We start from the raw sequence: 26866 nt of genomic DNA, 5'->3' as shown, positions 1-26866 counted from the left end.
TTTGTTCAACTCATGATGACTACTTGAACCCATCCATGTTGTTTTCTTGCCAGCAATAAAGAAGGGATTTGCTTCTACCTTCTTTCGATTTCTTTTTTCTTTTTTACATCTTAATGATCTAGCCATTTTTTTTAAAAAAATCCCATTTTTAAGTGTTCAAGGGCTGGAACAATAGTGGTTTGTTTTCATAAAATCTGAATGGTCAAAGCATTTCTTAACATCTTCAACTTGTAGCAACAGCACTATCAGGTATTCAGCCGTTACAAAATGAAGCAGCTTTCTAAAAAGTTAGAATTTGATGTTCTGGAAAGCAGAACCAATGACTGGAGTCCCAGAAAATCAGAATTTGGCTGAACTTCAATGGTAAGCATTGCCTTAGGTCATAAACTATTTGATTTAAATTGTTTGTTGGTGTGCCATATGGTGGCACGGTGGTTAGAATGAAGCATTGCAGGCTAATTCTGCTGACTGCCAGCAGTTTGATTCTCATTGGCTAAAAGTTGACTTAGCCTTCCATCCTTCAGAGGTCAGTAAAATGAGGACCCAGATTGTTGGGGGCAGTATGCTGACTCTGTAAACTGCTTAAGAGATGGCTGTAAAGTACTGTGAAGTGGTAGATAAGTCTAAGTGCTATTGCTATATAAGCTTGGTAAATTAAATTAAATAATGCATTCTATTCCATTACAATATTATAGCACATTCTCATTGCAGAACTCACTGATCGAAGAAATGGACAGATAATCTCACATGTACATTTCTATAAAAACCTTGTATGACAATGTATGAGATGGGATGTGGGATTTCTTAAACAAATCTGTTAAAGTCTACCATCTTCAGTTTATTAAGAAATGAACATGGGTGAACACTGCTAATATAATAGTTTACTCACATGTTTTAGATTATTAGATGAGAATGGATTAAGAGATTAGGATATAAATACATACATGAATAATTCTTAGTTCTGATTTCACCAACATTGCATCAGCCTATATGACACATACAACAACAACAAGCTTAGACGTATTTACTGATTGTTGAGCAGATATGAACCTTAAATTACCAGTTAGTATTTATATCCTTTGTGCAAAAGTAAATAATTTTAACAGGTAAAAGAAAATATTTCAGCTACCAAGGTTAATTTTTAAACTAAAATCAGCTTTCTTGGTTATTTTCTTCCTTCTGAGAAAGGACAAAGAATATTTTTCAATTACTGCACAATTATGCAATTCTGTCCAAGTTGCATAATCTTTTTTTTGTTGGGAATGTGTCTAATTATCTCTTCCAATTTTTTCCTATGTCCTTTTCCAAATAACATATTCTTAGTCTCATTTCCCAATCTCTCCCATTTATAGCTTCCTATTCAAAAAGCACATCAGGATTTTTATATATGCGTACATGACTCACTTAAGCTGATAACACTGGCTGGGTTTTTGATAGCAACTCTGTCAAGTTAATCCTTTGCTTCAGATTGAACAAAATAAGAATGTGACTCAGAATAAAATGACCCTTTTCTACAAACATGTACAATAGCAGAGTTGGAAGGGACCTTGGAGGTCTTCTAGTCCAACCCCCTGCCTAGGCAGGAAACCCTATACCATTTCAGACGAAGTCCAAGACTTCCAGTGTTGGGGCATTCACAACTTCTGGAGGCAGGCCGTTCCACTGATTAATTGTTCTGTCAGGAAATTTCTCCTTACTTCTAAGTTGCTTTTCTCCTTGATTAGTCTCCACCCATTGCTTCTTCTCTTACCCTCAGGTGCTTTGGAGAATAGTTTGATTCCCTCTTTTTTGTGGCAGCCTCTGAGATATTGGAACACTGCTATCATGTCTCCCCTAGTCCTTCTTTTCATTGAAGTAGACATACCCAGTTCCTGCAACCGTTCCTCATATGGTTTAGCCTCCAGTCCCCTAATCATCTTTGTTGCTCTTCTCTGCACTCTTTCTAGAGTCTCCACATCTTTTTTACATTGTGGTGACCAAAACTGAATACAGTATTCCAAGTGTGGCCTGGGTAAAGGCTGCACTTAAAGTTGAAATTTACTACTAATATCAAATGTAGAAAAGCAGAATATCAAATATTGAAATAGAAGACCTATTTGTCTTATCTTCATAAGTTTTTGGTGATACAAGTATCAGTAAACAAAGATTCTTAAGTTTTTGGTGATACAAATATCAACAAACAAAGATGCCATTTCCAAGAAACAATATAACTGGGCCTATTATAAGAAATACCTCTAAATGAATCATATTGATTAATGGAAAGTGCTATGGTGATGGATATAGTTTAGTGCAAAGTAACACATATTAATTATATAATTATATTTGAGATGTTGTGGCGCAGTGGTTAGAGTGCAGTACTGCAGGCTACTTCAGCTGCCTGCTGCCTGCCTGCAATTTGGCAGTTCGACTCTCACCAGGCTCAAGGTTGACTCAGCCTTCCATCCTTCCAAGGTGGGTCAAATGAGGACCCAGATTGTTGGGGCTAATATGCTGACTCTGTAAAATCGCTTAGAGAGGGCTGTAAAGCATTGTAAAGCGGTATATAAATCTTAAGTGCTACGTGTTATTGCTATATGAATTTCAAGCATTTCCATTCATAACTTAACCACCATGGGAACTTTATACAAACTAATATTAGGAAGAATGTGACAAAAAAGCTTTAATTATTTTGTCCTCCACTATAGCTTTCAACTGAATTATACTCCAGAGTCAGTGCTAAAAATTTGCATTGAAAAAAAGCTCAATTTATTACTAGGGAAGTTTTCCTCCCATGGTCCGTAGTTTAGAACAGGAACTTCATTTTGCCTAGGGCTTCAAATGAGAAACCATTTGGGTCACCTCAAATGTAATCTGATCAGGGGTGGTATTCTGCTGGTTCAGACCGGTTCGGGCGAACTGGTAGTGGCGACCTGCGGGCCCACCCACCCGCCGAGGCTCTATGCCGTCCTATTTAGCCACATTTTCTAAGCTGCACACATGCATGCAAGCTGTGCGTCCCTGCGAGCAAAGCACATGCGCAGAAGGTGGTAAAATTATGTGAAACCTACCTCTGAATCTGATGCATTTTTATGCATGCGTGCCTTAAATCAGTCTTGATCCCTGAACAAGTCTCTATTGGCAAGATTTTTAGAAATGATTTGTCATTGCCTTTTCCCGTGAGCCGTTCAATTAAATAGCAGCCAGTCTCCGCTTTCCTTACTCTCCTCAGCATGAAGAGCAGTTTTTCCGGATCCAAGCCTGCTGGCGATCCGGTGCCTTAGCGAGGCGGCGGCGATGCCCGCCACCCCCTTCGCTTGCAGCAGCAATGCAATAGCGACTTTGAAGAATTTTGATTTAATTTAGTAAGAAGCCAATTAGTCAAATTATCAAATCTAAAACTGTGGAAGGTAAGTCTCACACGAGCTAAGAAAAAATCAGCCTATTTGGACCATGGACTGAGAGGAACTGGGCAGAAGGAGCAGAGGAGGAGCGGCTGCAACAATTTCTCTCTGTCTATGGACCAATCAGGATTGACGATAGCCTGATGGTAGCACCTCCCACTCTCCATCATTGAGAACTAAAACTAGATTAAAACTCATAGTCTCCTGGTGTCTAACTGGTGCCTTAACCACTTCAACAAACTGGCTCCTATCTGATGCTTTGAAGGCAGTGAAACTAACCTGCCTTTTTCCAGATCTTTATAAGAGCCAGGCAGTGCTTTGAATGTGAAAGGGAGGACATAGGACTAAATATGTAGCATGCCTATCTTCTTAAAATACATATGTCATTTTCTAGAGTCAACCGCAGGTGACAGCTGGGAAGAGATACAACTGTTTTAAAGAGCTGCAGTTAAGTGAAATGTGAGTGCTGTGGTGCTCTGAACACCCATTTTTCCTTCCAATCCATGATGCTATCCAGCCTTAACTTTTCTATTATGAGATATAAACTTGCAGCTTTTGTATTATATTCATAACCCCAAATTGATCCCGGCATAAAACATTGCAAGTGTGAATTAGTAATCGCTATTTTTCCTGTTACAATTCACACAGGATCATGTCAAGTTCTATTAATGATGCTCTTTTCTTTTTGGAGATTTTAAGATTGGATGGCCATTTGCTGCTATTTAATATTTGGGATTGTTTCCCCCCCCCCCCATAGATACACTCCTTTCATATTAAATGAAATGAATTTGGAGTAAATGTTGAATCAAAGCTTGTAAATTACTCACAAATACCTATCAATGGTGCATTTAAATGACTGCCTCACATCGACCCCTGTCTCAGATGGTTGGTATCTACAGCAGGAATTGGGAGAAATATGAAGAGAGAATGAGTGGTGGATTAAAACTTCATTATACAATGGCCTAATCCTTTCTGATAAATGGCAGCAAAGCTAGCCCTTGTGAATAGGTTATATCTGACCTTTTGGTTTTCCCTGTGCTAATAATGCTGAAGATCACTGCTACTATAGGGATCTCATACAAACCAGAGTGATAAAAGAAATGCCCAAAATCTGTATGAATAGTACAAACCAGAGGTGGGTTCCTATCAGTTCGCACCTATTCGGTAGAACCAGTTCGTCAAATCTACCGAACCGGTTAGAAGAGGTTCTACCAGTGGACCCGGAAAGCAGGCCACACCTATAGAAGAGGTTCCAAAATTTTTTGAAACCCACCACTGGTCCTTGGATATGATTATTCTACACTATCAAGCTCATATTTATAAAACTCAGTGCCTCTGTGAAAGGTAAGGATGACTTCTGCGTTTGTGGTGCAATCAGAACATTGCGTGTGTTGAAGTTGTTTTAACGCAAACCAAAGATGCCTTTTAAAAAACAAGTTTACATCATATTCCTATGCATGCCAGTGCTGTGTGTGAGGTAATTTAAGGTGGTTCTGACAAGTGTCGTCGGCATCTTCATATCCGGTCACATGGGTGGCAAGCCACTCCCATCCGGTCACATGGGCAACAAGCCACTCCACAAAGGAGGCCACACCCACAGAGTAGGTTCGAACAATTTTTGAAACCCACCACTGGTACAAACCTCAGCCTTTGTTACTTGTGGCCCCATATCATGTAGTGCAGGGTAGTGGTGGGTTGCTAACCAGTTTACTTATGGTTCACTTGTGCGCGTGCTTGCACAGAATTCTTCTGCGCATACACAGAAGGTTCTGCGCATACACAAAAGGTTCTGTGCATACACAGAAGTGTCCGGGCGAGTGGGGCGGAACCTCCCGCCATCGCCACTACTGGTTCGGCTGAACCAGACCAAACCGGGAGCAACCCACCTCTGGTGCAGGGGTGTCAAACTTGATCCCATTGAAGGCCATATCAGTATTTTGTTTGCCCTTGGGGGCTGGGGTAGGCATGGCCTGGTCATCATAACCAACTGAGTGAGCATGGTGGGGAGTAGAGGGGGCTAGGCCAGTCCCTCCCCATCTCTGGGACAGCCCGCAGGACAACTCTGTGTCTATCATGGGCAGGATTCCACCCACGAGTTTGACACGTCTGATGTAGTTCATATCACAATAAAATTGTGCTGTCTTACCCTCATTGTGCAATAATCACATATTGTACAAGATACAAAGGTTTTCAATGGAAGAGAATGTTTGCAGTGAGGATTGAATTGTAGAGTCCTTGGTGCTCTCTGAAGTTGGCTGTTTTCTTGCAGATGTTTCATTACCCAACTACGTGACATCATCAGTGCTAAAATGGGGTGGGGTTTGATCTCATTTTATAGACTAGTGGCTTGCCCTGTATATAAAAATTCTGCCCTATCAGCATTTTTGGCAGTGGTCTTGGTGATTCCTTGACTAGGAAACCTTGCTTACTGACAGTAGACTGACAATAAAGAAGTCTGACCCAGACACCATCTGTTTGCAATAGGAGACTGACAAATATTTATACAGATGTTATAAATGGCAATTGAGCTTTTGCTTTACCCAATATGTTTCTTGTTCACATCCGGAAGGAACTTAGAAGCATTCTGTGTTATAAAGTTATTCCATTTAGCTACTCCGACTAATAAGGATCGACAAGGTTCATCTTACCGCTGTGAATTTTATCTAGGCCTCTTATAAAGCCACTTAAGCTATCCAGTGCTACACTTAATTGTCGCAACGAATTCTCTAAAATAATTATGTACCCCTTGAAGAAAGACTTGCTTTGAAATATATTGCTGTTTAATTTTAGATGTCCTTCCATTTGGAGAGAAATAGATAAAAATATTCCTCCACATCAGATTTAACTCATACATCTATTTTGGAATCTAGGGACACACTCCAGCTCTGCCAAACATTCAAGCTAGAGCAGGACCCAAGGGCATCCGGATGGTTTCCATTTCTCAGGTGAGATTGAAATGCATGGTCGCTGGTCTGGTGTCTTAACCACTACTGCACCAAACTGGCTCTCAGTTTAGAACTTGCTGGAGTATAAGTAAAGAGGAATATTTTGCTTCAGTTCAACTTATGATTATTTAGAATATTTAAGCCACCTCTCCAATTTCATATTGCTTACTGGACAAAAGGGGGAAAAAACCTTCAACAGCACTCATATATTTAATTAAATTGTAAGCTTTAATTTTATTTCTGTTTATTTTTTTAAATTATACATATATTTCTCAGTTTGGAAGCCCGTGTAGTAAGGACCATACCTTATGATGAATGGCTACCCAATGATAGCATAAGTTTTCTGGACTGAGTGCCCAAAGCACACCTGTGCCTGAACCCCCAAAATGCAATGCGCACGTTCCCCCCACGTATGCCCCCTGCATGTGCCTCACTCCCCACGCATGTGTGCATGGCCACCTGCATTCACTCTTCCCCCTGTACATGTGTGCACGCCCCCTGTGCATGCACATGCCCCCCTGAGCATGCACGCACATACGTCCCCCACATATGGGGGGGAGTGGGAGGCAACGTTCTTCGGTGGTTCTCCTCCTACCTCTCTGACAGGTCGCAGTTGGTGTTGGTTGGAGGGCAGAGGTCGACCCCTAGGCCCCTTAAGTATGGGGTGCCGCAGGGCTCGGTCCTGTCCCCCCTCTTGTTTAACATCTACATGAAGCCACTGGGTGAGATCATTTGTCGGCACGGGATAAAGTACCATCAATACACGGATGATACACAGCTGTATCTGTCCACCCCATGCCAACTCAGTGAAGCGGTTGAAGTGATGTGTCAGTGCCTGGAGGCTGTCAGGGTCTGGATGGGTGTGAACAAGCTTGCACTCAATCCTGACAAGACCGAGTGGCTTGTGTTTTTCCCTCCCAAAGATTGGCCCTGTATTCCATCTCTCAGGGGGGTGAAATTATACACCCCTCAGACAGGGTTCGCAATTTGGGAGTCCTCCTGGACCCACAGCTGACTTTAGAACATCATCTGTTGGCTGTGACCAGGGGGACATTTGCCCAGGTTCGCCTGGTGCACCAATTGCCTCCCTACCTGAACCGGGAGGCTCTCAGAACAGTCACTCATGCCCTTGTGACCTCAAGACTGGACTACTGTAATGCACTCTACATGGGGCAGCCCTTGAAGAGCATTCGGAGACTTCAGCTTATCCAGAATGCAGCCGCGCGAGCGATTGTGGGTGCACCTTGGTACACCCATGTCATACCTATCCTCCACGAGCTGCACTGGCTGCCTGTTGGACTCCGGACGCACTTCAAGGTGCTAGTCGTTACTTTTAAAGCCCTACATGGTAACAGACCTGGGTTCTTGAGAGACCGCCTCCTGCTAATTACCTCCCTACGACCAATTAGATCCCACAGATTAGGCCTCCTCCGAATACCATCAGCTAGCCAATGTCGACTGTCGACCCCTCGGGGGAGGGCCTTCTCTGTGGCTGCTCCGGCCCTATGGAACAATCTCCCCGTGGAGATTCGGACCCTCACCACCTTTCTGGCTTTCCGAAAAACTGTCAAGACCTGGCTATTCCGGCAGGCCTGGGGCTGATGAGTTCCCAGCCCCACTTGAATTGCTGTGACTGTTTTGTTGTTTTTAATCTGTTTTGTGTATCTTGTTTTTGTCTTGTTTGTTTTTTGTATTTCCCCCTTCCCCACTTGTTTGTTAGCCACCCTGAGTCCCTCGGGAATAGGGGGGCATACAAGTATAATAAACATCCAAACATATGTGCAGAAGAGCCCCAATGATCAGCTGCCCAGCGGGAAGCACGCAAGCATGCACAGTGAAGCTGAACTAGGGCGACGGCTCGTATGCGCACAGAGTACACATGCCATAGGCTCACCAGAGTCCACGTTATGCTGAGCACAGAGTACACATGCCATAGGCTCACCATCATGGCCCTATACTCCCCCTTGCCCTCCCCCTCCCCTGAACTAGGACTGAACTAGGGCGACAGCTCGCATGCGCACAGAGAGGGCGCTCTAGTACACATGCCATAGGCTTGCCATCACGGTCCTATACTCCCCCTCCCCTTCCCCTCCCCCTCCCCTTCCCCTTCTTCTTCTTGCTAGCTTATTCTCGCAGGTGCAGAGTCCACGTTATGCTGAGCTATTTGATCCTAGTGATTTCATTATGTATAACTTAAGAGCAAGAATTTATGCATCACATATTAACATGACCAATAAAATTCCTAAGAAAACCACATGACTGCATCCTTGTAACCATCAGTAACAAGAAAGAATATTTTTCATAGCATCTTTTTTTTTAAAAAAAAATCCACTTTATTGAAATATTAATTCCAGTCTCACTCAGAGATGGAATTGAATATATCACTGGGAAATATATTTCATGTCTAAGATAACAGTACCCTTCTCATCAACAACCTGCACTAGAAAGAAAGCTTCTTCAAAATAAAAATTGTAGCAAACAACTATCTTTGTTGTAATTAGAATTCCAATACTCCTCTTCACAAATTCATCCTTGGAGCATCTGCCTGACCCCTGACTTTGTGAATTTGTTTACTTTACTTTCAGTATTTAATTTCAGAATGCTTGATCAGCATATGGCTGCTAAAGGACCAGAATGACACAGCCCAAATAATATAATTTTATTATATAAAGCTTCTCTGGAAACCACTTGGAAAAAGAGCGGGACAAAAATCCTTGAAACAAACAAGCATATATACCAAACCAAGCTTGCACACTTTAATTGATGCTCACAATGTCAACATTCCCACTTTCTAGAGAAGTGTGACATTAACAAATCATTACTAAATAGCATGTGTATCATCAACTGCTTGCTCTTTAGGACACAAATTAGAATACAAGTGTAATTGGTCTTTAAAGGGAAAGCAGGTGGTAAATAAAGCCAGAATTTTTGGGGGCTTGTCAATATTATAATTGTGGAATAACTTTCCTGGAAACATTCACACACACTCTACACAAGAGAAGAGGCAATTATATTCACCAGAGCTTTTAAGATAATTGATTTTATTTGTATTATTATTGTGCATAAACTGGTCATGTTATTGTTTTGTTATGAATATTTAGATTACTAAGATGGATGGTTGAATATTTGGTTTTATGAAAAATACACATTTTCTTTTTAAAAAAAATCTTGCCTCTGCCCTCTTTTGCTGAAATACAAAGCTATTAAACCTACAATTCAATAGTCTGTTTTCTGTACTTAGTTGAATGCCATTAGGAATGCAGGCAATAATTATGTGCCTTATTCTAAAGATTGCTACTCAAAGCATGGCTGAGTTTAGACTAGACGTTGCTTTTATAAACAAACCGGTAAATCAAAGGCAGCTCTATGTGATATAGTCCATTTTCAGAACCAGAGCTGCATATCTTTTTTTCAAACTTGGTATATATGGGGAGTGGGGGGGAAGCTCCATAGTAAGAACAAATCATGCATAGTAAGTAAAGATGTCAGGGGAGATGATTCACCAGAGAAGGATGACTACTGATTAAGAAACTTAAAAATTTGGTTCACATACTCTGGAGATGGATTAAAGTCTCAGTAATTTTTGATGCATGATGAAATGACCTGTAATCCTCAAAAGCTTTGATGATAATACCTTTATTATTTTATTAGGTGCCATTATAAACATCTGTACACTATTAAGTAAGTAATATAAATATCTGTAATATCTGTATAAATTATCTTGCTTAGGCATGTCCAAACTTTTGGCTTACCTGGGCTGCACTGAGTGAAGAGAAATTGTCTTGGGCCACATATAAAAGATATAATCCCCCCCCCCCAGTATACATTCACATAATTATTTTTTTCTTTACATTCATCATTCTTATACATTTCTTATTCCATTTTATAGCTTATAATATACATATACAGTTTGGGTTGCTTTGTTTACCATCCCTTCCTCCTGTTATCTGGATCCCTTTCGGTCTGGTTTCCGGCCTGGTTACTGCACCGAAACCGCTTTGGTCGTGCTGACCGATGATCTCTGGTGAGCCAGGGATAGAGGACATTCCTCTATCCTGGTGCTCCTTGACCTCTCAGTGGCCTTCGATACCATCGATCATGGTATCCTTCTGCGGCGGCTGGAAGAGGTGGGAGTAAGAGCACCGTTTTAGGGTGGTTCTCCTCTTACCTCTCTGGCAGGTCGCAGTCGGTGTTGGTCGGAGGACAGAGCTCAACTCGTATGCACCTTAAATATGGGGTGCTGCAGAGCTCAGTCCTGTCCCCCCTCCTATTTAATATCTACATGAAGCCGCTGGGGGAGATCATTCGCCGGTACGGGATTAAATACCACCAGTATGCGGACGATACCCAGCTGTATCTGTCCGCCCCATGCCAACTCAGTGAAGCGGTGGAAATGATGTGCCAGTGCCTGGAAGCTGTCAGGGTCTGGATGGGAATGAACAAGCTTGCACTCAACCCTGACAAGACCGAGTGGCTATGGATGCTGCCCCCCAAAGATAGTCCAGATATTCCATCTCTAAACCTGGGGGGTTAAATCTTACACCCCTCAGAGAGGGCCCGCAACTTGGGTGTTCTCCTGGATCCACAGCTGACACTAGAACACCATTTGTCAGGGGAGACCAGGGGAGCTTTTGCCCAGGTTTGCCTGGTGCACCAGTTGCGGCCCTACCTGGACCGGGAGGCACTCCAAATGGTTACTCACGCCCTCATCACCTCAATACTTGACTACTGTAACATGCTCTACATGGGGCTGCCCTTGAAAAGTGTTCGGAGACTACAATTGGTCCACAATGCAGCCGTGCGAGCGATACTGGGTGTACCGAGATACACCCATGTTACACCTATCCTCCGTGAGCTGCACTGGCTCCCTATTGGTCTCCGAACGCACTTCAAGGTGCTGGTTATCACCTTTAAAGCCCTACATGGCCTAGGACCTGGATATCTCCGTGACCGCCTCCTGCCACATATCTCCCAGCGTCTGATAAGATCTCACAGGGTGGACCTTCTCCGGGTGCTGTCGACTACACAATGTCGTCTAGCAGCTCCTCGGGGGAGAGCCTTCTCTGTAGCTGCCCCGGCCCTGTGGAACGATCTACCCCCTGAGATCCGGACCCTTCCCACTCTCTCGGCCTTCCGGAAGTCTACTAAGACGTGGCTGTTCCGGCAGGCCTGGGGCTGTTGATCCTTGATTGAGTTCCAGCCCCACTAAGATTGAGTGTATGTTGTGTTCTTTTAACTGTCTTTGTATTTTTAAATCCTTTTAATATTTTTAACTTGTTTTTTATGTAAGCCGCCCAGAGTCCTTCGGGATTGGGCTGCATACAAATCCATTAAATCTAATCTAATCTAATCTGTTGTAACACCACCTTATTTTCCCCTTCTTTTCTCCCTCCCTCCCTTCTCTACTTTCCTCCTTCCTCCTCTCCTTTCCCTTCCTTCTTCCCTTACCTTTCTCCTACTCCTACTCTTCCTCTACCTACCCTCTCTCCTTCTCTTCCTCTCCCTTCCATCCTCATCTCCTTCTCTTTCTTCTTTCCTCCATCTCCCCTTCATTCTCTCCTCCTCTCTTTCTTTTCTATTATTATAGGTGTCTCTTTTGGATCTCAGTTTCTGTTTCCTTGGGATGGTATTTCAGCAAACCCAAATATAATTGTATCTTTTCTTGTTCCCTTACCTTCGCTAATCTATCCTAATTATATTCCCTCCCCCTCTTTGTATCTCTCTATTATATATATACTTTTCCATAACAGTGCATCGCCTGGGTTCTGTATCTTCTTCCTACTTTCTTTTCTAGTTTCCTTTCTCTAGCCAATCATAAAATCTTCCCCATGTCTTGAAGTACTCCGATTCCTCTTTATCCTTTATTTTCATTGTCAACCTGTCCATCTCTGCACAATCTAATATCTTTTTTACTATCTCTTCATCTGTTGGTAGCTTATTTAATTTCCAATTTTGGGCAAATACGATTCTTGCTGTTGTAGTTACATGTATAATCAAATAGGTATCCTCTTTCTTAAATTTTTCTGGGATAATCCTAGTAAAAATATATCTGGTCTAAATTCTATTTCTTGTTGTAACATTTTCTTTAACCTTACTCTTTATCTTAGTCCAGTATTTCCTTGCTTCTGCACATGCCCGCCATATATGATACCTATTGCTTGTTGACACTTCCAACATTTCGCTGATATAAGATATAATATTATGCAGACACATTATATGCCTAAATAATGTTAACAATTTATGATGTTGTGGGCTACTTTATTAGCTGTTCAGGGCTGCATGCAGGTGACGGGCTGGATATACCTGATCTTGATAATGGCTAGGGAAGAAATTAAAATGGACCAAGAGAAACAGTTGAATGTCTGATGGCTCTAGAAATATTATTAAGCCATTAGAAAAAACTCCCCCAAAATACAAATAGGCAGATCTTAATTCAACTTTATTTGTTAAAATACCTATGCACAATTACAAAATATATTTTAAAAGTCTTAAAAACAAGGCATCCAAAACCGTTTATGTCTCAGAGCTACTTTTGAACTTAACCACATATATTGAATATAAAGTTGAATAGAGATAAATATGTGTGTACACATACACACAGAGAAAGAGCTTTTGTTTATATTGCGTACAGATATATGCATTCTTTTACATAATATTCTTAAAAAGAACTGATGCTTCATCGCATCAAAAGATTTGTTTCCAAGTCAATGCCTCTTTTATTCTTTCAGTTTTTGTGAACAAAGAGCAATACGTTGGAAAGCCTTTTTTTAGTTTCCTTTTTAAAAATGCATAGTTGTTTTTAAAGCGGTGGTCTGACTTTTCTGTTGCAGATTAAAAGTTCCAACAATGTCGGTTTCTGTTTGCATTGCGGATCTGCTAAGGAACATTTATAGCAGAGATGGGTTCCTACCAGTTCGCACCAGTTCGGTAGAACCGGTTCGTCAAATCTACCGAACCAGTTAGAAGAGGTTCCACCAGTGGACCTGGAAAGCAGGCCACACCTACAGAAGAGGTTCCAAAAATTTTTGAAACCCACCACTGACACACACACACACACAAACACACACATGCACGCACGCGCGCGCACACACACACACACAGACTCACACACACAGATTCACACAGAGAGAAAAAGAGAAAGAGAAAAAAAGGAAGAAATAAATAAAGAAATAAAGAAAAAGAAAGAAAAAGTGAGAGAGATGAAAGAAAAAAAGGAAAAAGGAGACAGAGAGACAAAAGGAAGGAGAGAGAGAGAGAGAGAGATAAAGAAAGAAAGAAAGAAAGAAAGAAAGAAAGAAAGAAAGAAAGAAAGAAAGAAAGAAAGAAAGAAAAAAAGAAAACACATGGCCAGCAAGCCGCTCCCACCAGGTCACATGGCCGGCAAGCCACTCCCACAAAGGAGGCCACACCCACAGAGTAGGTTCGAAAAATTTCATTCATTTCATTTAATTGATTGAATTTCTAGGCCCAATCCCGAGGGACTCCGGGCGGCTTACAGAAATGAAAATATTAAAAAAGAATTTAAAAACGATAGGACACAACAAAGTTAAGAAAAAGCACAACAAACACTCAATCGGTGGGGGGGGGGGGGCTGGACCTCAGTCAAGGGGTCAACAGCCCCAGGCCTGCCGGAAAAGCCAGGTCTTTGAGGCCATTGAGCCCCAAATTTAAGTTGTTAACAGAGACATTTGTTAAATGAGTTTTGCCCAATTTTATGGCCTTCCTTGTCACAGTTGTTAAATAAATCACTGCAGTTGATAAGTTAGAAACCCGGTCGTTAAGTGAATCTCGTTTTCCCACTGACTTGGCTGATCAGAAGGTTACAAAAGGCGATCACATGACCTTGGAGCCGAGGTGGCGCAGTGGTTAGAGTGCAGCACTGCAGGCTACTTCAGCTGACTGCAGTTCTGCAGTTCGGCTGTTCAAATCTCACTGGCTCAAGGTTGACTCAGCCTTCCATCCTTCCGAGGTGGGTAAAATGAGGACCCAGATTGTTGGGGGCAATATGCTGACTCTGTAAACCGCTTAGAGAGGGTTGAAAGCCCTATGAAGCGGTATATAACTGTTTAACTGTTTATTAAGTTTATAGGCCGCCCAATCCCGGAGGACTCCGGGCGGCTTACAGAAACAGAGATTAAAAGAAATTAAAAACAGATAAAACACGACAAATTTAAAAAGACACAACATGCACCCAATCTAAGCGGGGCTGGACCTCAATCCAGAGGTCAACAGCCCCAGGCCTGCCGGAATAGCCAGGTCTTAATAGCTTTTCAGAAGGCCATGAGAGTGGGTAGGGTCTGGATCTCTGGGGGTAGCTCATTCCATAGGGCCGGAGCGGCAACAGAGAAGGCCCTACTCCTAGGCGTCGCCAGCCGGCATTATCCCGCTGAAGGCATCCGGAGAAGGCCCATCCTGTGCGATCTTATTGGTCTAAGGGAGGTATGTGGCAGAAGACGGTCTCGCAGGTATTCTTGAAACCCACCACTGATTTATATCCTTCACTCCTTCCACGTTTCAGAGGCTTTTAAAACTGAAAGTAATGTCATTACCCAACCTGGCAATGTCAAAACTTGGTACAAACTTGAGAGGAGCCTAAAGAATGGCACAACGGTAACAATATTAATTCTCATGGCTTCCCACCTACTCTTGAGATTTGTTATCCATGGCAAAATAATTTGATTGCATCATGTTTGGATTCAGACTTAAAACTATTGAGTCGCAGCATCTTTCTTTCCTTGGTAGGAGAGGAAAAACAGTGTAGAATGAATACGTGGCCTGATTTTGATGGCAAGCTGTTGAAACTGTAAAGTTTTATAAAGTGTGACTCTAATCCCAAAATGTATTTTAAGCTGCTACATAGCAAAATGCAGTCAAACCCCTACTCAATGTCTGTGACTTCTCTGACCTGGACTGCATTACTCTTGAATCTGGATTCCATTTAAAACCAGAGGTAGTATTCAGCCAGTTCTCTCTGGTTTGGGTGAACCAGTAGCAGCGGGTGCAGGAGGCTCCTCCCATCAGCCCCAATGTAATGCGCGAGCACTGTGCATGCACAAAAGGTGTTGTACATGTGCAGATGTGGCCCATGGGAGCGAAGCAAGTACGCATGCTCACATTTGCGAACCAGTAAGGAAGATAAGTGAATCCCTCCACTGATTTAAACCTACCTTGGCAAGCTAACCTGCTTTACAGGGTCATATTGGCTTGAGCATTGAACTAATTCAGACATTTGTGTTTGGAGGGCAAGAGTCTGCATGTAGGAAAAAGCATAAGACTCTCCCCCTTTATTTCCATACCCCCCAGAGAAGGCAAAGAAAAACCATTCACAGAAGCTAAAGCAATCCTTGCTTCTCAGCCAGAATGGCCTCAAGTAACCCCGATTAAAAGACTGAGACAGACTGAATTGACGGATTAAGTCAGAAAACACAAAGCCACATAGAATTTACGTTCCCCACCTTTCCCCAAGGCTAGTCTTGACCTGACCACTACCCAGGAAACTGTAAAAATGAAATATGTTAGGAAATATTAAAAGGACAGAATATTTCCCCTAAAAGGGAAGCAGAAACTCAGCCCCCCCACCTTTGTCAATAGGCCATTAAGGCCTCAGCCAGTCTATTCTACGTAACAAAGATCTACAGTACCTACTTCAGGCACAGCCATAGTAGGAATTGCCCAAACCCCTTTCATTACATCAACATCCAGCAAGGCTCAACCAAGCTTGGGACTCAGGACAGCTTACAGCAGTGATTGTGAACCTTTTTTTGGCTTCCATGCCAAAAGCGGGGGGAGCGGAGGGGGGTTGTGCATGCCATACCCATAATGTTATGTGACCCCCCCTGCCCACACACATGCATGCTCGGCCAGCGACTCCCCCCGCTTTTGGCACCGTTTTTCCGCCCTCCTCAGGCTCCAGAGGTTTTCTAGGAGCCTGGGGAGGGTGAAAACAGCCTTCCTTCCCACCCCTCCCGGAGGCTTCAGGAGCTTCCCTAAAGGCTCTGGAGGGCACAAAATGGACTATGGTGAACACTGAAGTTCGGGAATGGTGACTTCTGGTTTGTCCGTAGGAGCGATTTTTGACCTCCGGAGCCTTCAGGAGGCATCCTTGAAGGCTCCGGAGGGCGAAAAATGGTCCTATGGGGAACCCGAAAGTTTGGGAATTGTGACTTCTCGTTTGTCTGTACGGCCAGTTTTTGCCCTCCTGAGCCTTCAGGGAAGCCTCCTGAAGGCCCCTGAAGGCTCCAGAGGGTGAAAAATGGCCCTACGAGAAAACCGGAAGTCCATTCCTGAACTTCCTGTTTGCCCATAGGGCCGGTTTATTGCACTCTAGAGGCATCAAGGAAGCCTCCGGAGGGCAAAAAACGGCCTCAAAAGGAAGCTGAAGTCAGCTGGCCAGCATGCCCTAACAAATGGCTCCACGTGCCACCTGTGGCATGCATGCCATAGGTTTGCCATCGTGGGCCTACAGAGTTTGCCCTGCATGGCCCCATGGGAGTCTGACAACCAATCAGAATACAAGTTCTTGCCTCACCAACCGTAAACCTCACCACACGTCACTGATTTGAATACAGAAAGGCACATTATTAATCTAATCAAATAACCCCCCCACCAGGCATCTTAACCTCAAAAGTCCAAAAGGCTATAACAATCACACTACTCCCCATGCCAGGCTCTCGGCTGTCCCAGAACCGATGCTGAGTCACTTCACTTCTGATTCATTAAAAAAAATGGAGACCTCCTTTCCTGCAGCTTGCCTCAAATTCATTGGCTCCTGTGTCTTTCTCCGGCCTTGGAACCGGACCAGATTTTACTCCCAACAAAAGGAAGGCAGAGACGTCTATTGTGGGTATCTAATCCCTCCTTGGTGGTAACCTTATGCTCATATGAGGTTGGAAATGCTTCTTTCAATACTTTCTAAAGGATGCGTGACCAAGGAGGCCAAAAAAATCCTGGCAAAAATGGCCTGTTTTTCACCTCCCCCACCTCCAGAAGAGAGGGGGGGGAGGGAGAGAGGGAGGGAGGGGGAGAGAGAGAGAGACAGAGGGAGATTTCTCAAGCTCCCTTGGGGCTGAGAAGAATTGCTGCAAAACAGAGTTTCCTGAAGGAGATCACTAGACTCCTAAACAACTGAAGAAGTAAGAAGAAAAGTAAGAATCTAGTAAGAAGAAAAGGCAACCAAAACAGCAACATGCAAACAAAAGCAAATAAAACACCCCCAGGAGCAAAACAAGTTAGAGTTTAATTTGTGTGCATTGCTAAATGGACTGTTAATCTAGCCACACCTACCTAGTCACATGACCTAACCAAGCCCACCCAGTCACATGACCAACTAGCCCAGCTGGTCCAGCCCTCCCCCCAACAGTCTGAGGGACCGTGAATTGGCCCCCTGTTTAAAAAGTTTGAGGACCCCTGGTGTAAAGAAAGAAAACAGGATAGAGGTTGGGGGGAGAGGTAAGTTCAACCACAAGGCCGCAGATACTGAAAAGGAAGGTCTGCTGCTATCATTTTCAGTACTTCCGCTACGAGTCTAATATTGGTGGTTTCTCAATACGTATTTATTTATATATATTTAAATAATGTAAAGGGCTATAATTGTGATTCTGAGCGATATTAAGAAGTTCAACAGTTTTGAAAAAACCAAAAACCAAAGGCTAGATAGGTAGGATAGAAGTGTTATGAGTTGTTTATTGCTTCTTTTTTTTTTAACTGCACAGTATTTAAGTGATTGTATAAAGGAAAATGAAAATGTAATAAAAGAATCTTTGATTAAAAAGAAGTTCAACAGTTTTGAAAAAACCAAAAACCAAAGGCCAGTTCTACAACTAATGGAATTGGTGTGTGTGTGTGTGTGTGTGTGTTTAGTTAGTCTTGAGTAGGAATATAAATGAAATATTAATAGAATTACTAAAAAAAAACCCCACCCATTCCTGTTTGCCCTTGAATAGCTTGCTGTCTTCCTTCCCTGCTTTCATTTTTTGCTTACTATTGTTGAATTTTGTGAAACCAGTTCCATCTGAGTTTCAACAGGCATCAATGCCTCAAACATGCCTGAAGCTGGCTAATGTACCAGTAAAGAAAACTGCCTATTTAGGCAAAATTTGCAATATAAATTTGTTTCAAATCACCCTGAAAAAAAAGTCTCACATCCCCTTACTTGCCCTTTGCTGAAGTCACGGCGAATTTTTCTGAAGTTCAGAGTGTTGCCCGCAATTGCTCATTCAATACTCATACTGGAAAATAAAGAATTTTATATATTTTAGTTTCCATAAATGCAATCTGTACTATGGCATCCTGGAGAGATGCTGAAAATGCTACCCATTTTCTTGGTAGCATTGGGGCATCAGCAACTGCTAATATCTTACCCTACTTATTATAGATTTGTATTTGTATTTGTATTTAAGTTTATTTATATGCCGCCCTTTTCCCTGGGGAGACTCAGGGTGGCTTACAACTTAAAAAGGGGGGGGGGAAACAAACTTTTAACATATAGAACAATACATCATTAAAACACAACATTCATACCATTCGGGCGGGTTGCAATCTTTAGCCCCAAGCCTGACAGGAAAGCCAGTTTTTAAGGGCTGTGCGGAAGGTCTGGAGGGTGGTGAGGGTACGAATCTCCACGGGGAGATCGTTCCATAGGGTCGGAGCTGCCACCGAGAAGGCTCTCCTCTGCATGGTTGCCAGTCGACATTGACCGGCGGATGGAACTCGGAGGAGGCCTAATTGGTGAGATCTAATTGGTCGAATGGAGGTGATTGGCAGTAGGCGGTCTCTCAAGTACCCAGATCCACTACCATGGAGGGCTTTATGGGTGGCAAGTAGCACCTTGAAGCGTATCCGGAGATTGACAGGTAGCCAGTGCAGCTCGCGGAGGATAGGTGATACGTGGGTGAAGCGAGGTGCACCCACAATCACTTGCGCGGCCGCATTCTGGACTAGCTGAAGTCGCCGAATACTCCTCGAGGGCAGCCCCATGTAGAGCACATTGCAGTACTCCAGCCTAGAGGTCACAAGGGCACGAGTGACTGTTGTGAGAGCCTCCCGGTTCAGGTAGGGGTGCAACTGGTGCACCAGGCGAACCTGGGCAAATGCCCCCCTGGTCACAGCTGACAAATGGTGTTCGAAAGTCAGCTGTGGGTCCAGGAGGACTCCCAAGTTGCGGACCCTGTCTGAGGGGTGTAATGTTTGACCCCCCAGCCTGAGCGATGGAATACTTGCCAAATTGGCGGGAGGGAAACACAGATATTGTCCAACCTTGCTAGAGGCCATGAAAACATACACTGGTTACATATAGACTTTACTTACAGAAAGGAAACAATGAGAGAAACTTACAGTACATGCAAATACATCAACTCATATAATCATGCCACAGCATATCCTTTTTAAAGGAACCATACACTAAAGTTAATGCAACTCCGAGCAGACAGAAGCTACACTTGTGTAAGGCTAAAGAACTTCTCTGAAAGAGTGCACAGTGTGGGAGAGAAGTTGGACAGAAACACTATTAGCAACCTATGGGTCAGATCTGTCTGGAAACTGAAACAAAAAAGTCCTTGATGCAATTCTATAAGAAAAATTTGGTTAACTCAGAATCCTGCTAATAGCTAAGATCGCCTAATGTATCCAGAGTAGATTGTGTACATATTGTCTACAACAGTGATGGCTAACCTTTTTGTCGCTGCGTGTCAAAACCCATAATGCAATGTGAACACCCATAATTCAATGCACACACAACACCCCCCGATGCCCTGCCCCGAGCATGCACGCATGAACCCTCTGTGTCCCACTCCCACACATGCGTGTGTGATCCCACACCCCCTGCACATGCACACATGGCCCCCTGCATGAATTCGCCCCCACATATGCATGCATGACTCCCCGCATGTGCCCCACCCCAACATACATGTGTGACCCTCATACTTGCACCCCATCCCCCATGCATGTGCACGCATCTCCCACATGGGCCCTGTCCCCTGCGCATGTGCAGCAGAGACCTAAAAAAACAGCTGGCTGGTGGGAGGCATGTGCGTGGTGCAGTTGAGCTGGGGTGATGGATCACATGTTCGCAGACAGGGCTGTGCATATGGCAGGCCTGCCATAGTTTCGCCATCACGGGTCTACAACATACTTAGACCACACACACACACATACATAGATGCATGTACACACACAAATACATACATACATACATACATACATACATACATACATACATACATATATATATATACATACAGTATGTATGTATATATGTATGTATGCATGTATGTATACTCACTCACTCACTCACTCACACGCACACACACCCATAGTCCTTGACTTACGACCACCATTGAGCCCCAAATTCAAGTTGTTAACAGAGACATTTGTTAAATGAGTTTTGCCCAATTTTATGACCTTCCTTGTCACAGTTGTTAAGTAAATCACTGCAGTTGATAAGTTAGGAATCCAGTTGTTAAGTGAATCTCGCTTTCCCATTGACTTTTCTGATCAGAAGGTTACAAAAGGTGATCACATGACCTTGGAACACAGCAACAGTCATAAGTATGAACCAGTTGCCAAGCATCTGAATTCTGATCACATGATCATGGGGATGCCGCAACAGTGTGAAAAACTACAACAGTCGTAACTATTCTGATTCACATGTTCTTTGCTATAGTTCCTCATCCTAATTTCCTCTACAAATTAATTTCAAAGCAAATAAATGGATTTTGTTTAAAACTTGATTCCCAAACTGAAGTTTCATAAATTCACAGATTTGAGATGGACTGATATTTTGACCCAATTAAATTGCGTTTGTAAATATGTATCTAGAATCTTATCTAAATACTCTTTTCTCTGGGCAGCTCACAACTGCATTCGTAAGTAATGCTATTTTATTTTTTTAGTATAGAAAATATAATTAAATTTCCTTTAAAGAGTAAACTAAATGAATTTTGGGACTATCATGACTTTAAACATCCAGATTATTTTTTAAAAAGATCTATCTTCATCTCTCCTTTATTACTTTTATAGCAATAGCAATAGCTTAAGTGCTTATATACCGCTTTACAGCCCTCTCTAAGGGGTTTAAAGACTCAGCATATTGCCCCCAAAACTCTCTGTGTGTGGAAGGATGGAAGGCTGAGTCAATCTTGAGCCTAATGAGATTCGAACTGGCAAATTGTAGGCAGCTGGCAGTCAGCAGAAGTAGCCTGCAGTACTGCACTCTAACCACTGCACCACCACAGCTCTTATAACCCCATATGAGATGAACAACAATATAATTAACATAACACAACACAACATTAACATAACAGATTATGACTTGACATGATATGACATAATGTAACATAACATTACACTGGAATACACTGGAATTGGGCAGCCAATAAATGTAAATAAATAATAATAAAACAAAGCAAAACAGCATGGAATGGAATGTAACAGAGCAGAACAGGACAGAGAGAAGATGCATGAATTCTATACAGAATATTGAATTCTCATGATTATAATTTTTCTTCTTTATGTATACAGTACACGTGGATTCTATCTCAGATGCTAGCTCAAAATGGAAACTAAATTTGATTGTGGTATCAGAACATAAAATGCGTCATCTCTTAACATCTTTGTTGTCTTTTTGTGAGTATTTATATGTGTGTGTTAAGCTAAAAATAGCTTCACTGATTTAGTTTAGATTTTGTAAAGCTGAGGCTGAAGGCTGGAGGCTGATTTCTGTCTTCCTAAAAATAGGACTAAAGACAGAACATTTACAGAAATCCAAGGATAGAATTAAAAACAACAATAAGAGATGTTATTTGGGAAAATCAACATCAACAGGAGGCAATTTTAATCAAACAATCGTCTTAACTTTCCTTTCAAATATTCCTTATGGCAGGAACAAAATTCCAGTCCCATTCACTATACAAATAGTCCTCGACCTACGACCACAATTAAACTCAAAAATTCTGTTGCTAAGCAAGACAGTTGCTAAATGAGTTTTGCCCCATTTTATGAATAGTTGTTAAGTGAATCACTGCAGTTGTTAAGTTAGTAATATGGTTGTTAAATGAATCTGGCTTTTCCATTGACGTTGCTTGTCAGAAGGTTATAAAAGGGGAAATCACATGCCTCCGGGACAATGTAACCGTCATAAATATGAATCAGTTTCAAAAGCATCCAATTTTTGACCACCTGACCATGGAGATGCTGCAATGGTGTGAAAAACAGTCACAAATCAATTTTTTCAGTGCATTGTAACTTCGAATGAATGAACCATTAAATGCCATTGTAACTTCGAATGAATGAACCATTAAATGAATGGTTGTAATTCAAGGACCACCTGTATCATCATCATCATTAAGTTGAATAACTTTTTATGTCAGATATAGGAAAATATGGGCACTGCCCGCTTGACAGAAGTTTGTGCCACTTCCCAGATACAATGAGGTTAAACAAAAGGGCAAAACCCCAAATGAAGCAGTCCACTGCGTTATTTATATTCTATTTTCCCTCTTTTATTTTCCTATTAGTTTCTCTCTTTTCATTTCAAAGAACCAAATGTGCAGGAAAATTATCAGCCGTCAATGCAGCACGTCTCATTCTGGTTCTTGCCTGTATATCAGGCATGATAAATTGACTCTGATTATAACACATTTTATAGCTTGCATTATCTTTGCCAGATATAAAACACAAGGTTTGAGAAAAATGGCATCTCTTTCTCTCTCTTCTTGGGCCCCAAACATAAAATGTTAAATGGCAAAATGAAAACAGCAGTTTTTTCTGAGTATTCCAATGCACATTGTCACTGGAAAATAGCTGTATTCTTATTTTCCTATTTAATGATTATTCAATGGCATAGGTACCGCTAGTTCCTATGTACACATGTACGTATATACATATGACATACACTTCATTTCAATGTAGTGCCTAACATATGGCACTTAACACTTATATAGCAATAGCACTTAAAACTTATACACCGCTTCACAGCAGGGGTAGTTTCCAGCAGAGACGACTGCTGGTTTGTTTAGGGACTTAGAGTGCATGCACAATACAACTAAAATTGCTCTGCGCACATACAGAAGCAAAAAGCAAGATGGCAGTGCCTATGGTGCCACCGGGAGAACTGGTTCGGAGGCGTGGCAGGTCTGGGTCGCTGCCGATTCTAGTGACCCAGGCTGCCAAGTTATTACCGGTTCAGCCGATCGGTCCGAACTGGTAGGAACCCAGCACTACTTCACAGTTATTTTTTGCCGTAGCAAACAGCTCAAGACCCATTAATGGCCCATGGCTCACCGGTTGGGGAACCTTGCTCTAAGCAGTTTACAGAGTCTTGGAAGGATGGAAGGCTGAGTCAACCTTGAGCGGTCATAATTGAACTCCTGGCAGTGGGCAGAATTAGCCTGCAATACTGCATTCAACCAGCATTGTGCCACCATGGTTGATATGACTATCTTTATTTAAAGATAATGCTGGACTTATAGCTACTCATTCAGTGACTATTCAAAGATGGCACTGAAGAAAAGGACTTATGAACTCTGCCTGAAGTTACGACTGCTATGGCACTACCACAAGTGTGTGAGAATCTTGGCAGCATGACTAGCATTATGAGATAAACCCAGGAGCACAACACAGCACAGAGCCTTAAGACAATTAACAGTGGTGCATCTACAAATATATACAAACATATATGCATAGAGATAAAATCCCTTACCATTCACTACAGACACAAGGAGAGAACTGAATACATGCCGAGAGAGAGAAACTCCTCTCTAATACCCACCTATATATGGACTTGTGTGAACCTCCCATCACAGTTTTAAAGAGGCTATGCCTATATTGCTGAATCATCCTCACTGCATCAGCCTTGCCTTACGGTGCATCAGCTGACTACAGCTAACAACTTTTCATCAGCTGGCAGCTATTAAATCCTCAGTACCTTGAAACAGTAACAGGATAAAATTCCGCCTAAATTCCACAAGTGCTCTTCAGTGCTACTCACCTACCTGTTTCTTCCACATCTATGCTCCTTTGGTCCTTTGCCACCCTGACAGCTGCTACCCTAGCTGACTTTTGCCACCTGATGAGGTGTGCCTGGCCTGGCTTCAACTGTGAAAATCAAACCAAACGACAAACAGCCCCAGAACCACAGTGCACCAAAAGATACCTCTGCTCCGGCCCTATGGAACGATCTCTCCATTGAGATCCGGACCCTTACTACCCTTCCGGCCTACCACAAAGCGACCAAGACCTGGCTGTTCCAGCAGGCCTGGGGCTGTTGATTTATCCAACTCCATCCTATGAATGTTGTGGAAATTTTAATGTTGTTTTTTATTTTTTGTATGTCCCCCCTCTTTCCTTTTTTACCTGTAAGCCGCCCTGAGTCTCTCGAGAGTGGGCGGCATACAAACCAAATAAATAAATAAATAAATAAATAAATAAATAAATAAATAAATAAATAAATAAATAAATAAATAAATAAGTAAGTAAGTAAGTAAGTAAGTAAGTAAGTAAGTAAGTAAATAAATAAATAAATAATAAATAATAAATAATAAATAATAAATAATAAATAATAAATAATAAATAATAAATAAATAAATAAATAAATAAGTAAGTAAGTAAGTAAGTAAATAAATAAATAAATAAATAAATAAATAAATAAATAAATAAATAAATAAATAAATAAATAAATAAATAAATAAATAAATAGCTTCTGGAATGCAGTGTGCCAAAACACCGATATGCAAAATGGAGGTAGATTTCACGTTCCACAAAAAGAAAAAAAGCCAAGAGCTTTTTGGTATGCTGCGATTCAGGGACTGTTGCGATTCAGGGAATGCTTTTGACTTCTCTTTTTTTTTTCCACATCTCTGGCCAAGAATTTTTTTTTTTTTGCAAAGGGTCATTTTGGTGCACTGTTTTGGAAAGAGGTATTGTGGTGTGTCACAGTTCTGGGTCTACTTTTAGTTGTTGTTGGTTTTTTAACCCAGCCAAAGCCCAGCCTAGCGTGGCTGGGATCGATTTTTTAGTAGTGGGAGTAAGAAGATAAAATCAGATGGGCAGAAGAACACACAGGTGGTAAGGTCTCAGAGTGAAGGATAGCGAGGGTGAGTGTGGCCAGGACTGGGCTGGGATGGCTGCAGTTTCCTGGGGTACGATAAGAAGCCCCAGAGCCATACGGTTCTAGGGATGCTTGCTGTCTTGAAAAACAGATTTGCAGAGTGGCGAATTGGGGGGAATATAGGCAAGTGGGGGCATTTAGAGGCAATGGCAATAGTTCTTAGATTTATATACCGCTTCACAGCGCTTTAAAGCCCCCTCCAAATGGTTTATCGAGTCAGAATATTGCCCCCAAAATCTAGGACTTCATTTGATCCACCTTGGAAGGATGGAAGGCTGAATCAACCTTGAGCCGGTGAGAATCGAACTGCTGGCAGATGGCAAAATTAGCCTGCATTACTGCATTCTAACCACTGCACCACCATGGCTCTATAAGGCAATCTCTTACTTTACTGAGATTTACTGCCTTGGATTGGAGTAGACTCTTACTTAATCTGCATTTCTCAGTTAATGACGGTAACTTAAGTTGCAGTCCTTAAGTGATGTGAAGTCATGGGAAGTTTTGCTTTACAGCTGCATCTAAATGATGGGAAATCTACTTTCAGTTTTGATCCTAGGTTGAAGACCACCTGTGATGTTTGTGCTTTTTCTGCGAGCAATTAAACGCAAAACTGAGACTCGTGATTTTTTTTTAAATCTGCAGCTAGCAAATATAAAGAAAACTTTGCAGATGGCATGTCGGTATTATTAATAAAATATGAACATGACATCTGTCAACAGTTGCCCATGTCTTTATCACCTTATTGTGCTTGGCTTTACGTGGGCCTACCTTTAAAAATTACCCAGAAGCTGTAAGGAAGTGCTGCTAGCAACAACCAATACTGGCATTGCAAGAGTTGTATTGTTGTTAATAAGCCTCCCAAGTTGTGGGTAGCTGATATATCAATTGCACTTTATTGGGGCTTTAACGTTGTTGTTTGTTATAAAATGCTTTGAGAGGTGTTTTTTTTGCTTTATAACAGAATAACTTATTTGCCCTCCTTATAACCAACATCATTCATTAAAGCTCTGCAAAGACTTCTGACATCCTTTCAGAATATGGTCAGAGAGAATTCCAGTTCAATATCTGGAAGCTATAGGTACGTGATGGCGAATCTATGGCGCATGTGCCAGAAGTGGCATGCAGGGCCATCTCTCTGGGCAGTGAGCCATTGCCTATTGCTCTTCCGGGTTCTGGCACGCTAGCCAGCTGATCTTCAAGCGCGGGGGAGCACCGGAAACCGGAAGAGCAGTTGTCCGGTGCATATGCATGCACCAGGAGATGATCTCCCAGTTTCCGGCATGCGCCTGCATGGCTAGCTGGTCTTCACACCCACATGCATGCCAGAAACCAGAAGACCAGGTGGCGAGTGTGAGTGCATGTGCCGGAAACTGGAAGATCATCTTCCTAGCACACACATGCGCACAGGGTGGCTGCTCTTCCGGTTTCCTGCAAACGTG

The 26866-nt window shown here is 42.3% G+C and overlaps 1 protein-coding gene across 9 annotated transcripts in view; it reads right to left on the bottom strand.

Annotated features, from left to right (window-relative positions):
- The window catches only part of GRIA4 (glutamate ionotropic receptor AMPA type subunit 4), a 291186-nt gene that overhangs the window by 101522 nt on the left and 162798 nt on the right, over nt 1-26866 (bottom strand). The window lies entirely within an intron of this gene.

This window comes from Thamnophis sirtalis, unplaced genomic scaffold, assembly GCF_051295495.1.
Source record: "Thamnophis sirtalis isolate CommonGarterSnake01/CBP01778 unplaced genomic scaffold, rThaSir2_p1.2 scaffold_8, whole genome shotgun sequence".
NCBI classification, from domain to species: Eukaryota; Metazoa; Chordata; class Lepidosauria; order Squamata; family Natricidae; genus Thamnophis; species Thamnophis sirtalis.
Note: the sequence above shows the minus strand (reverse complement) of the source record. Positions and strands in the feature narration are given on the sequence as shown.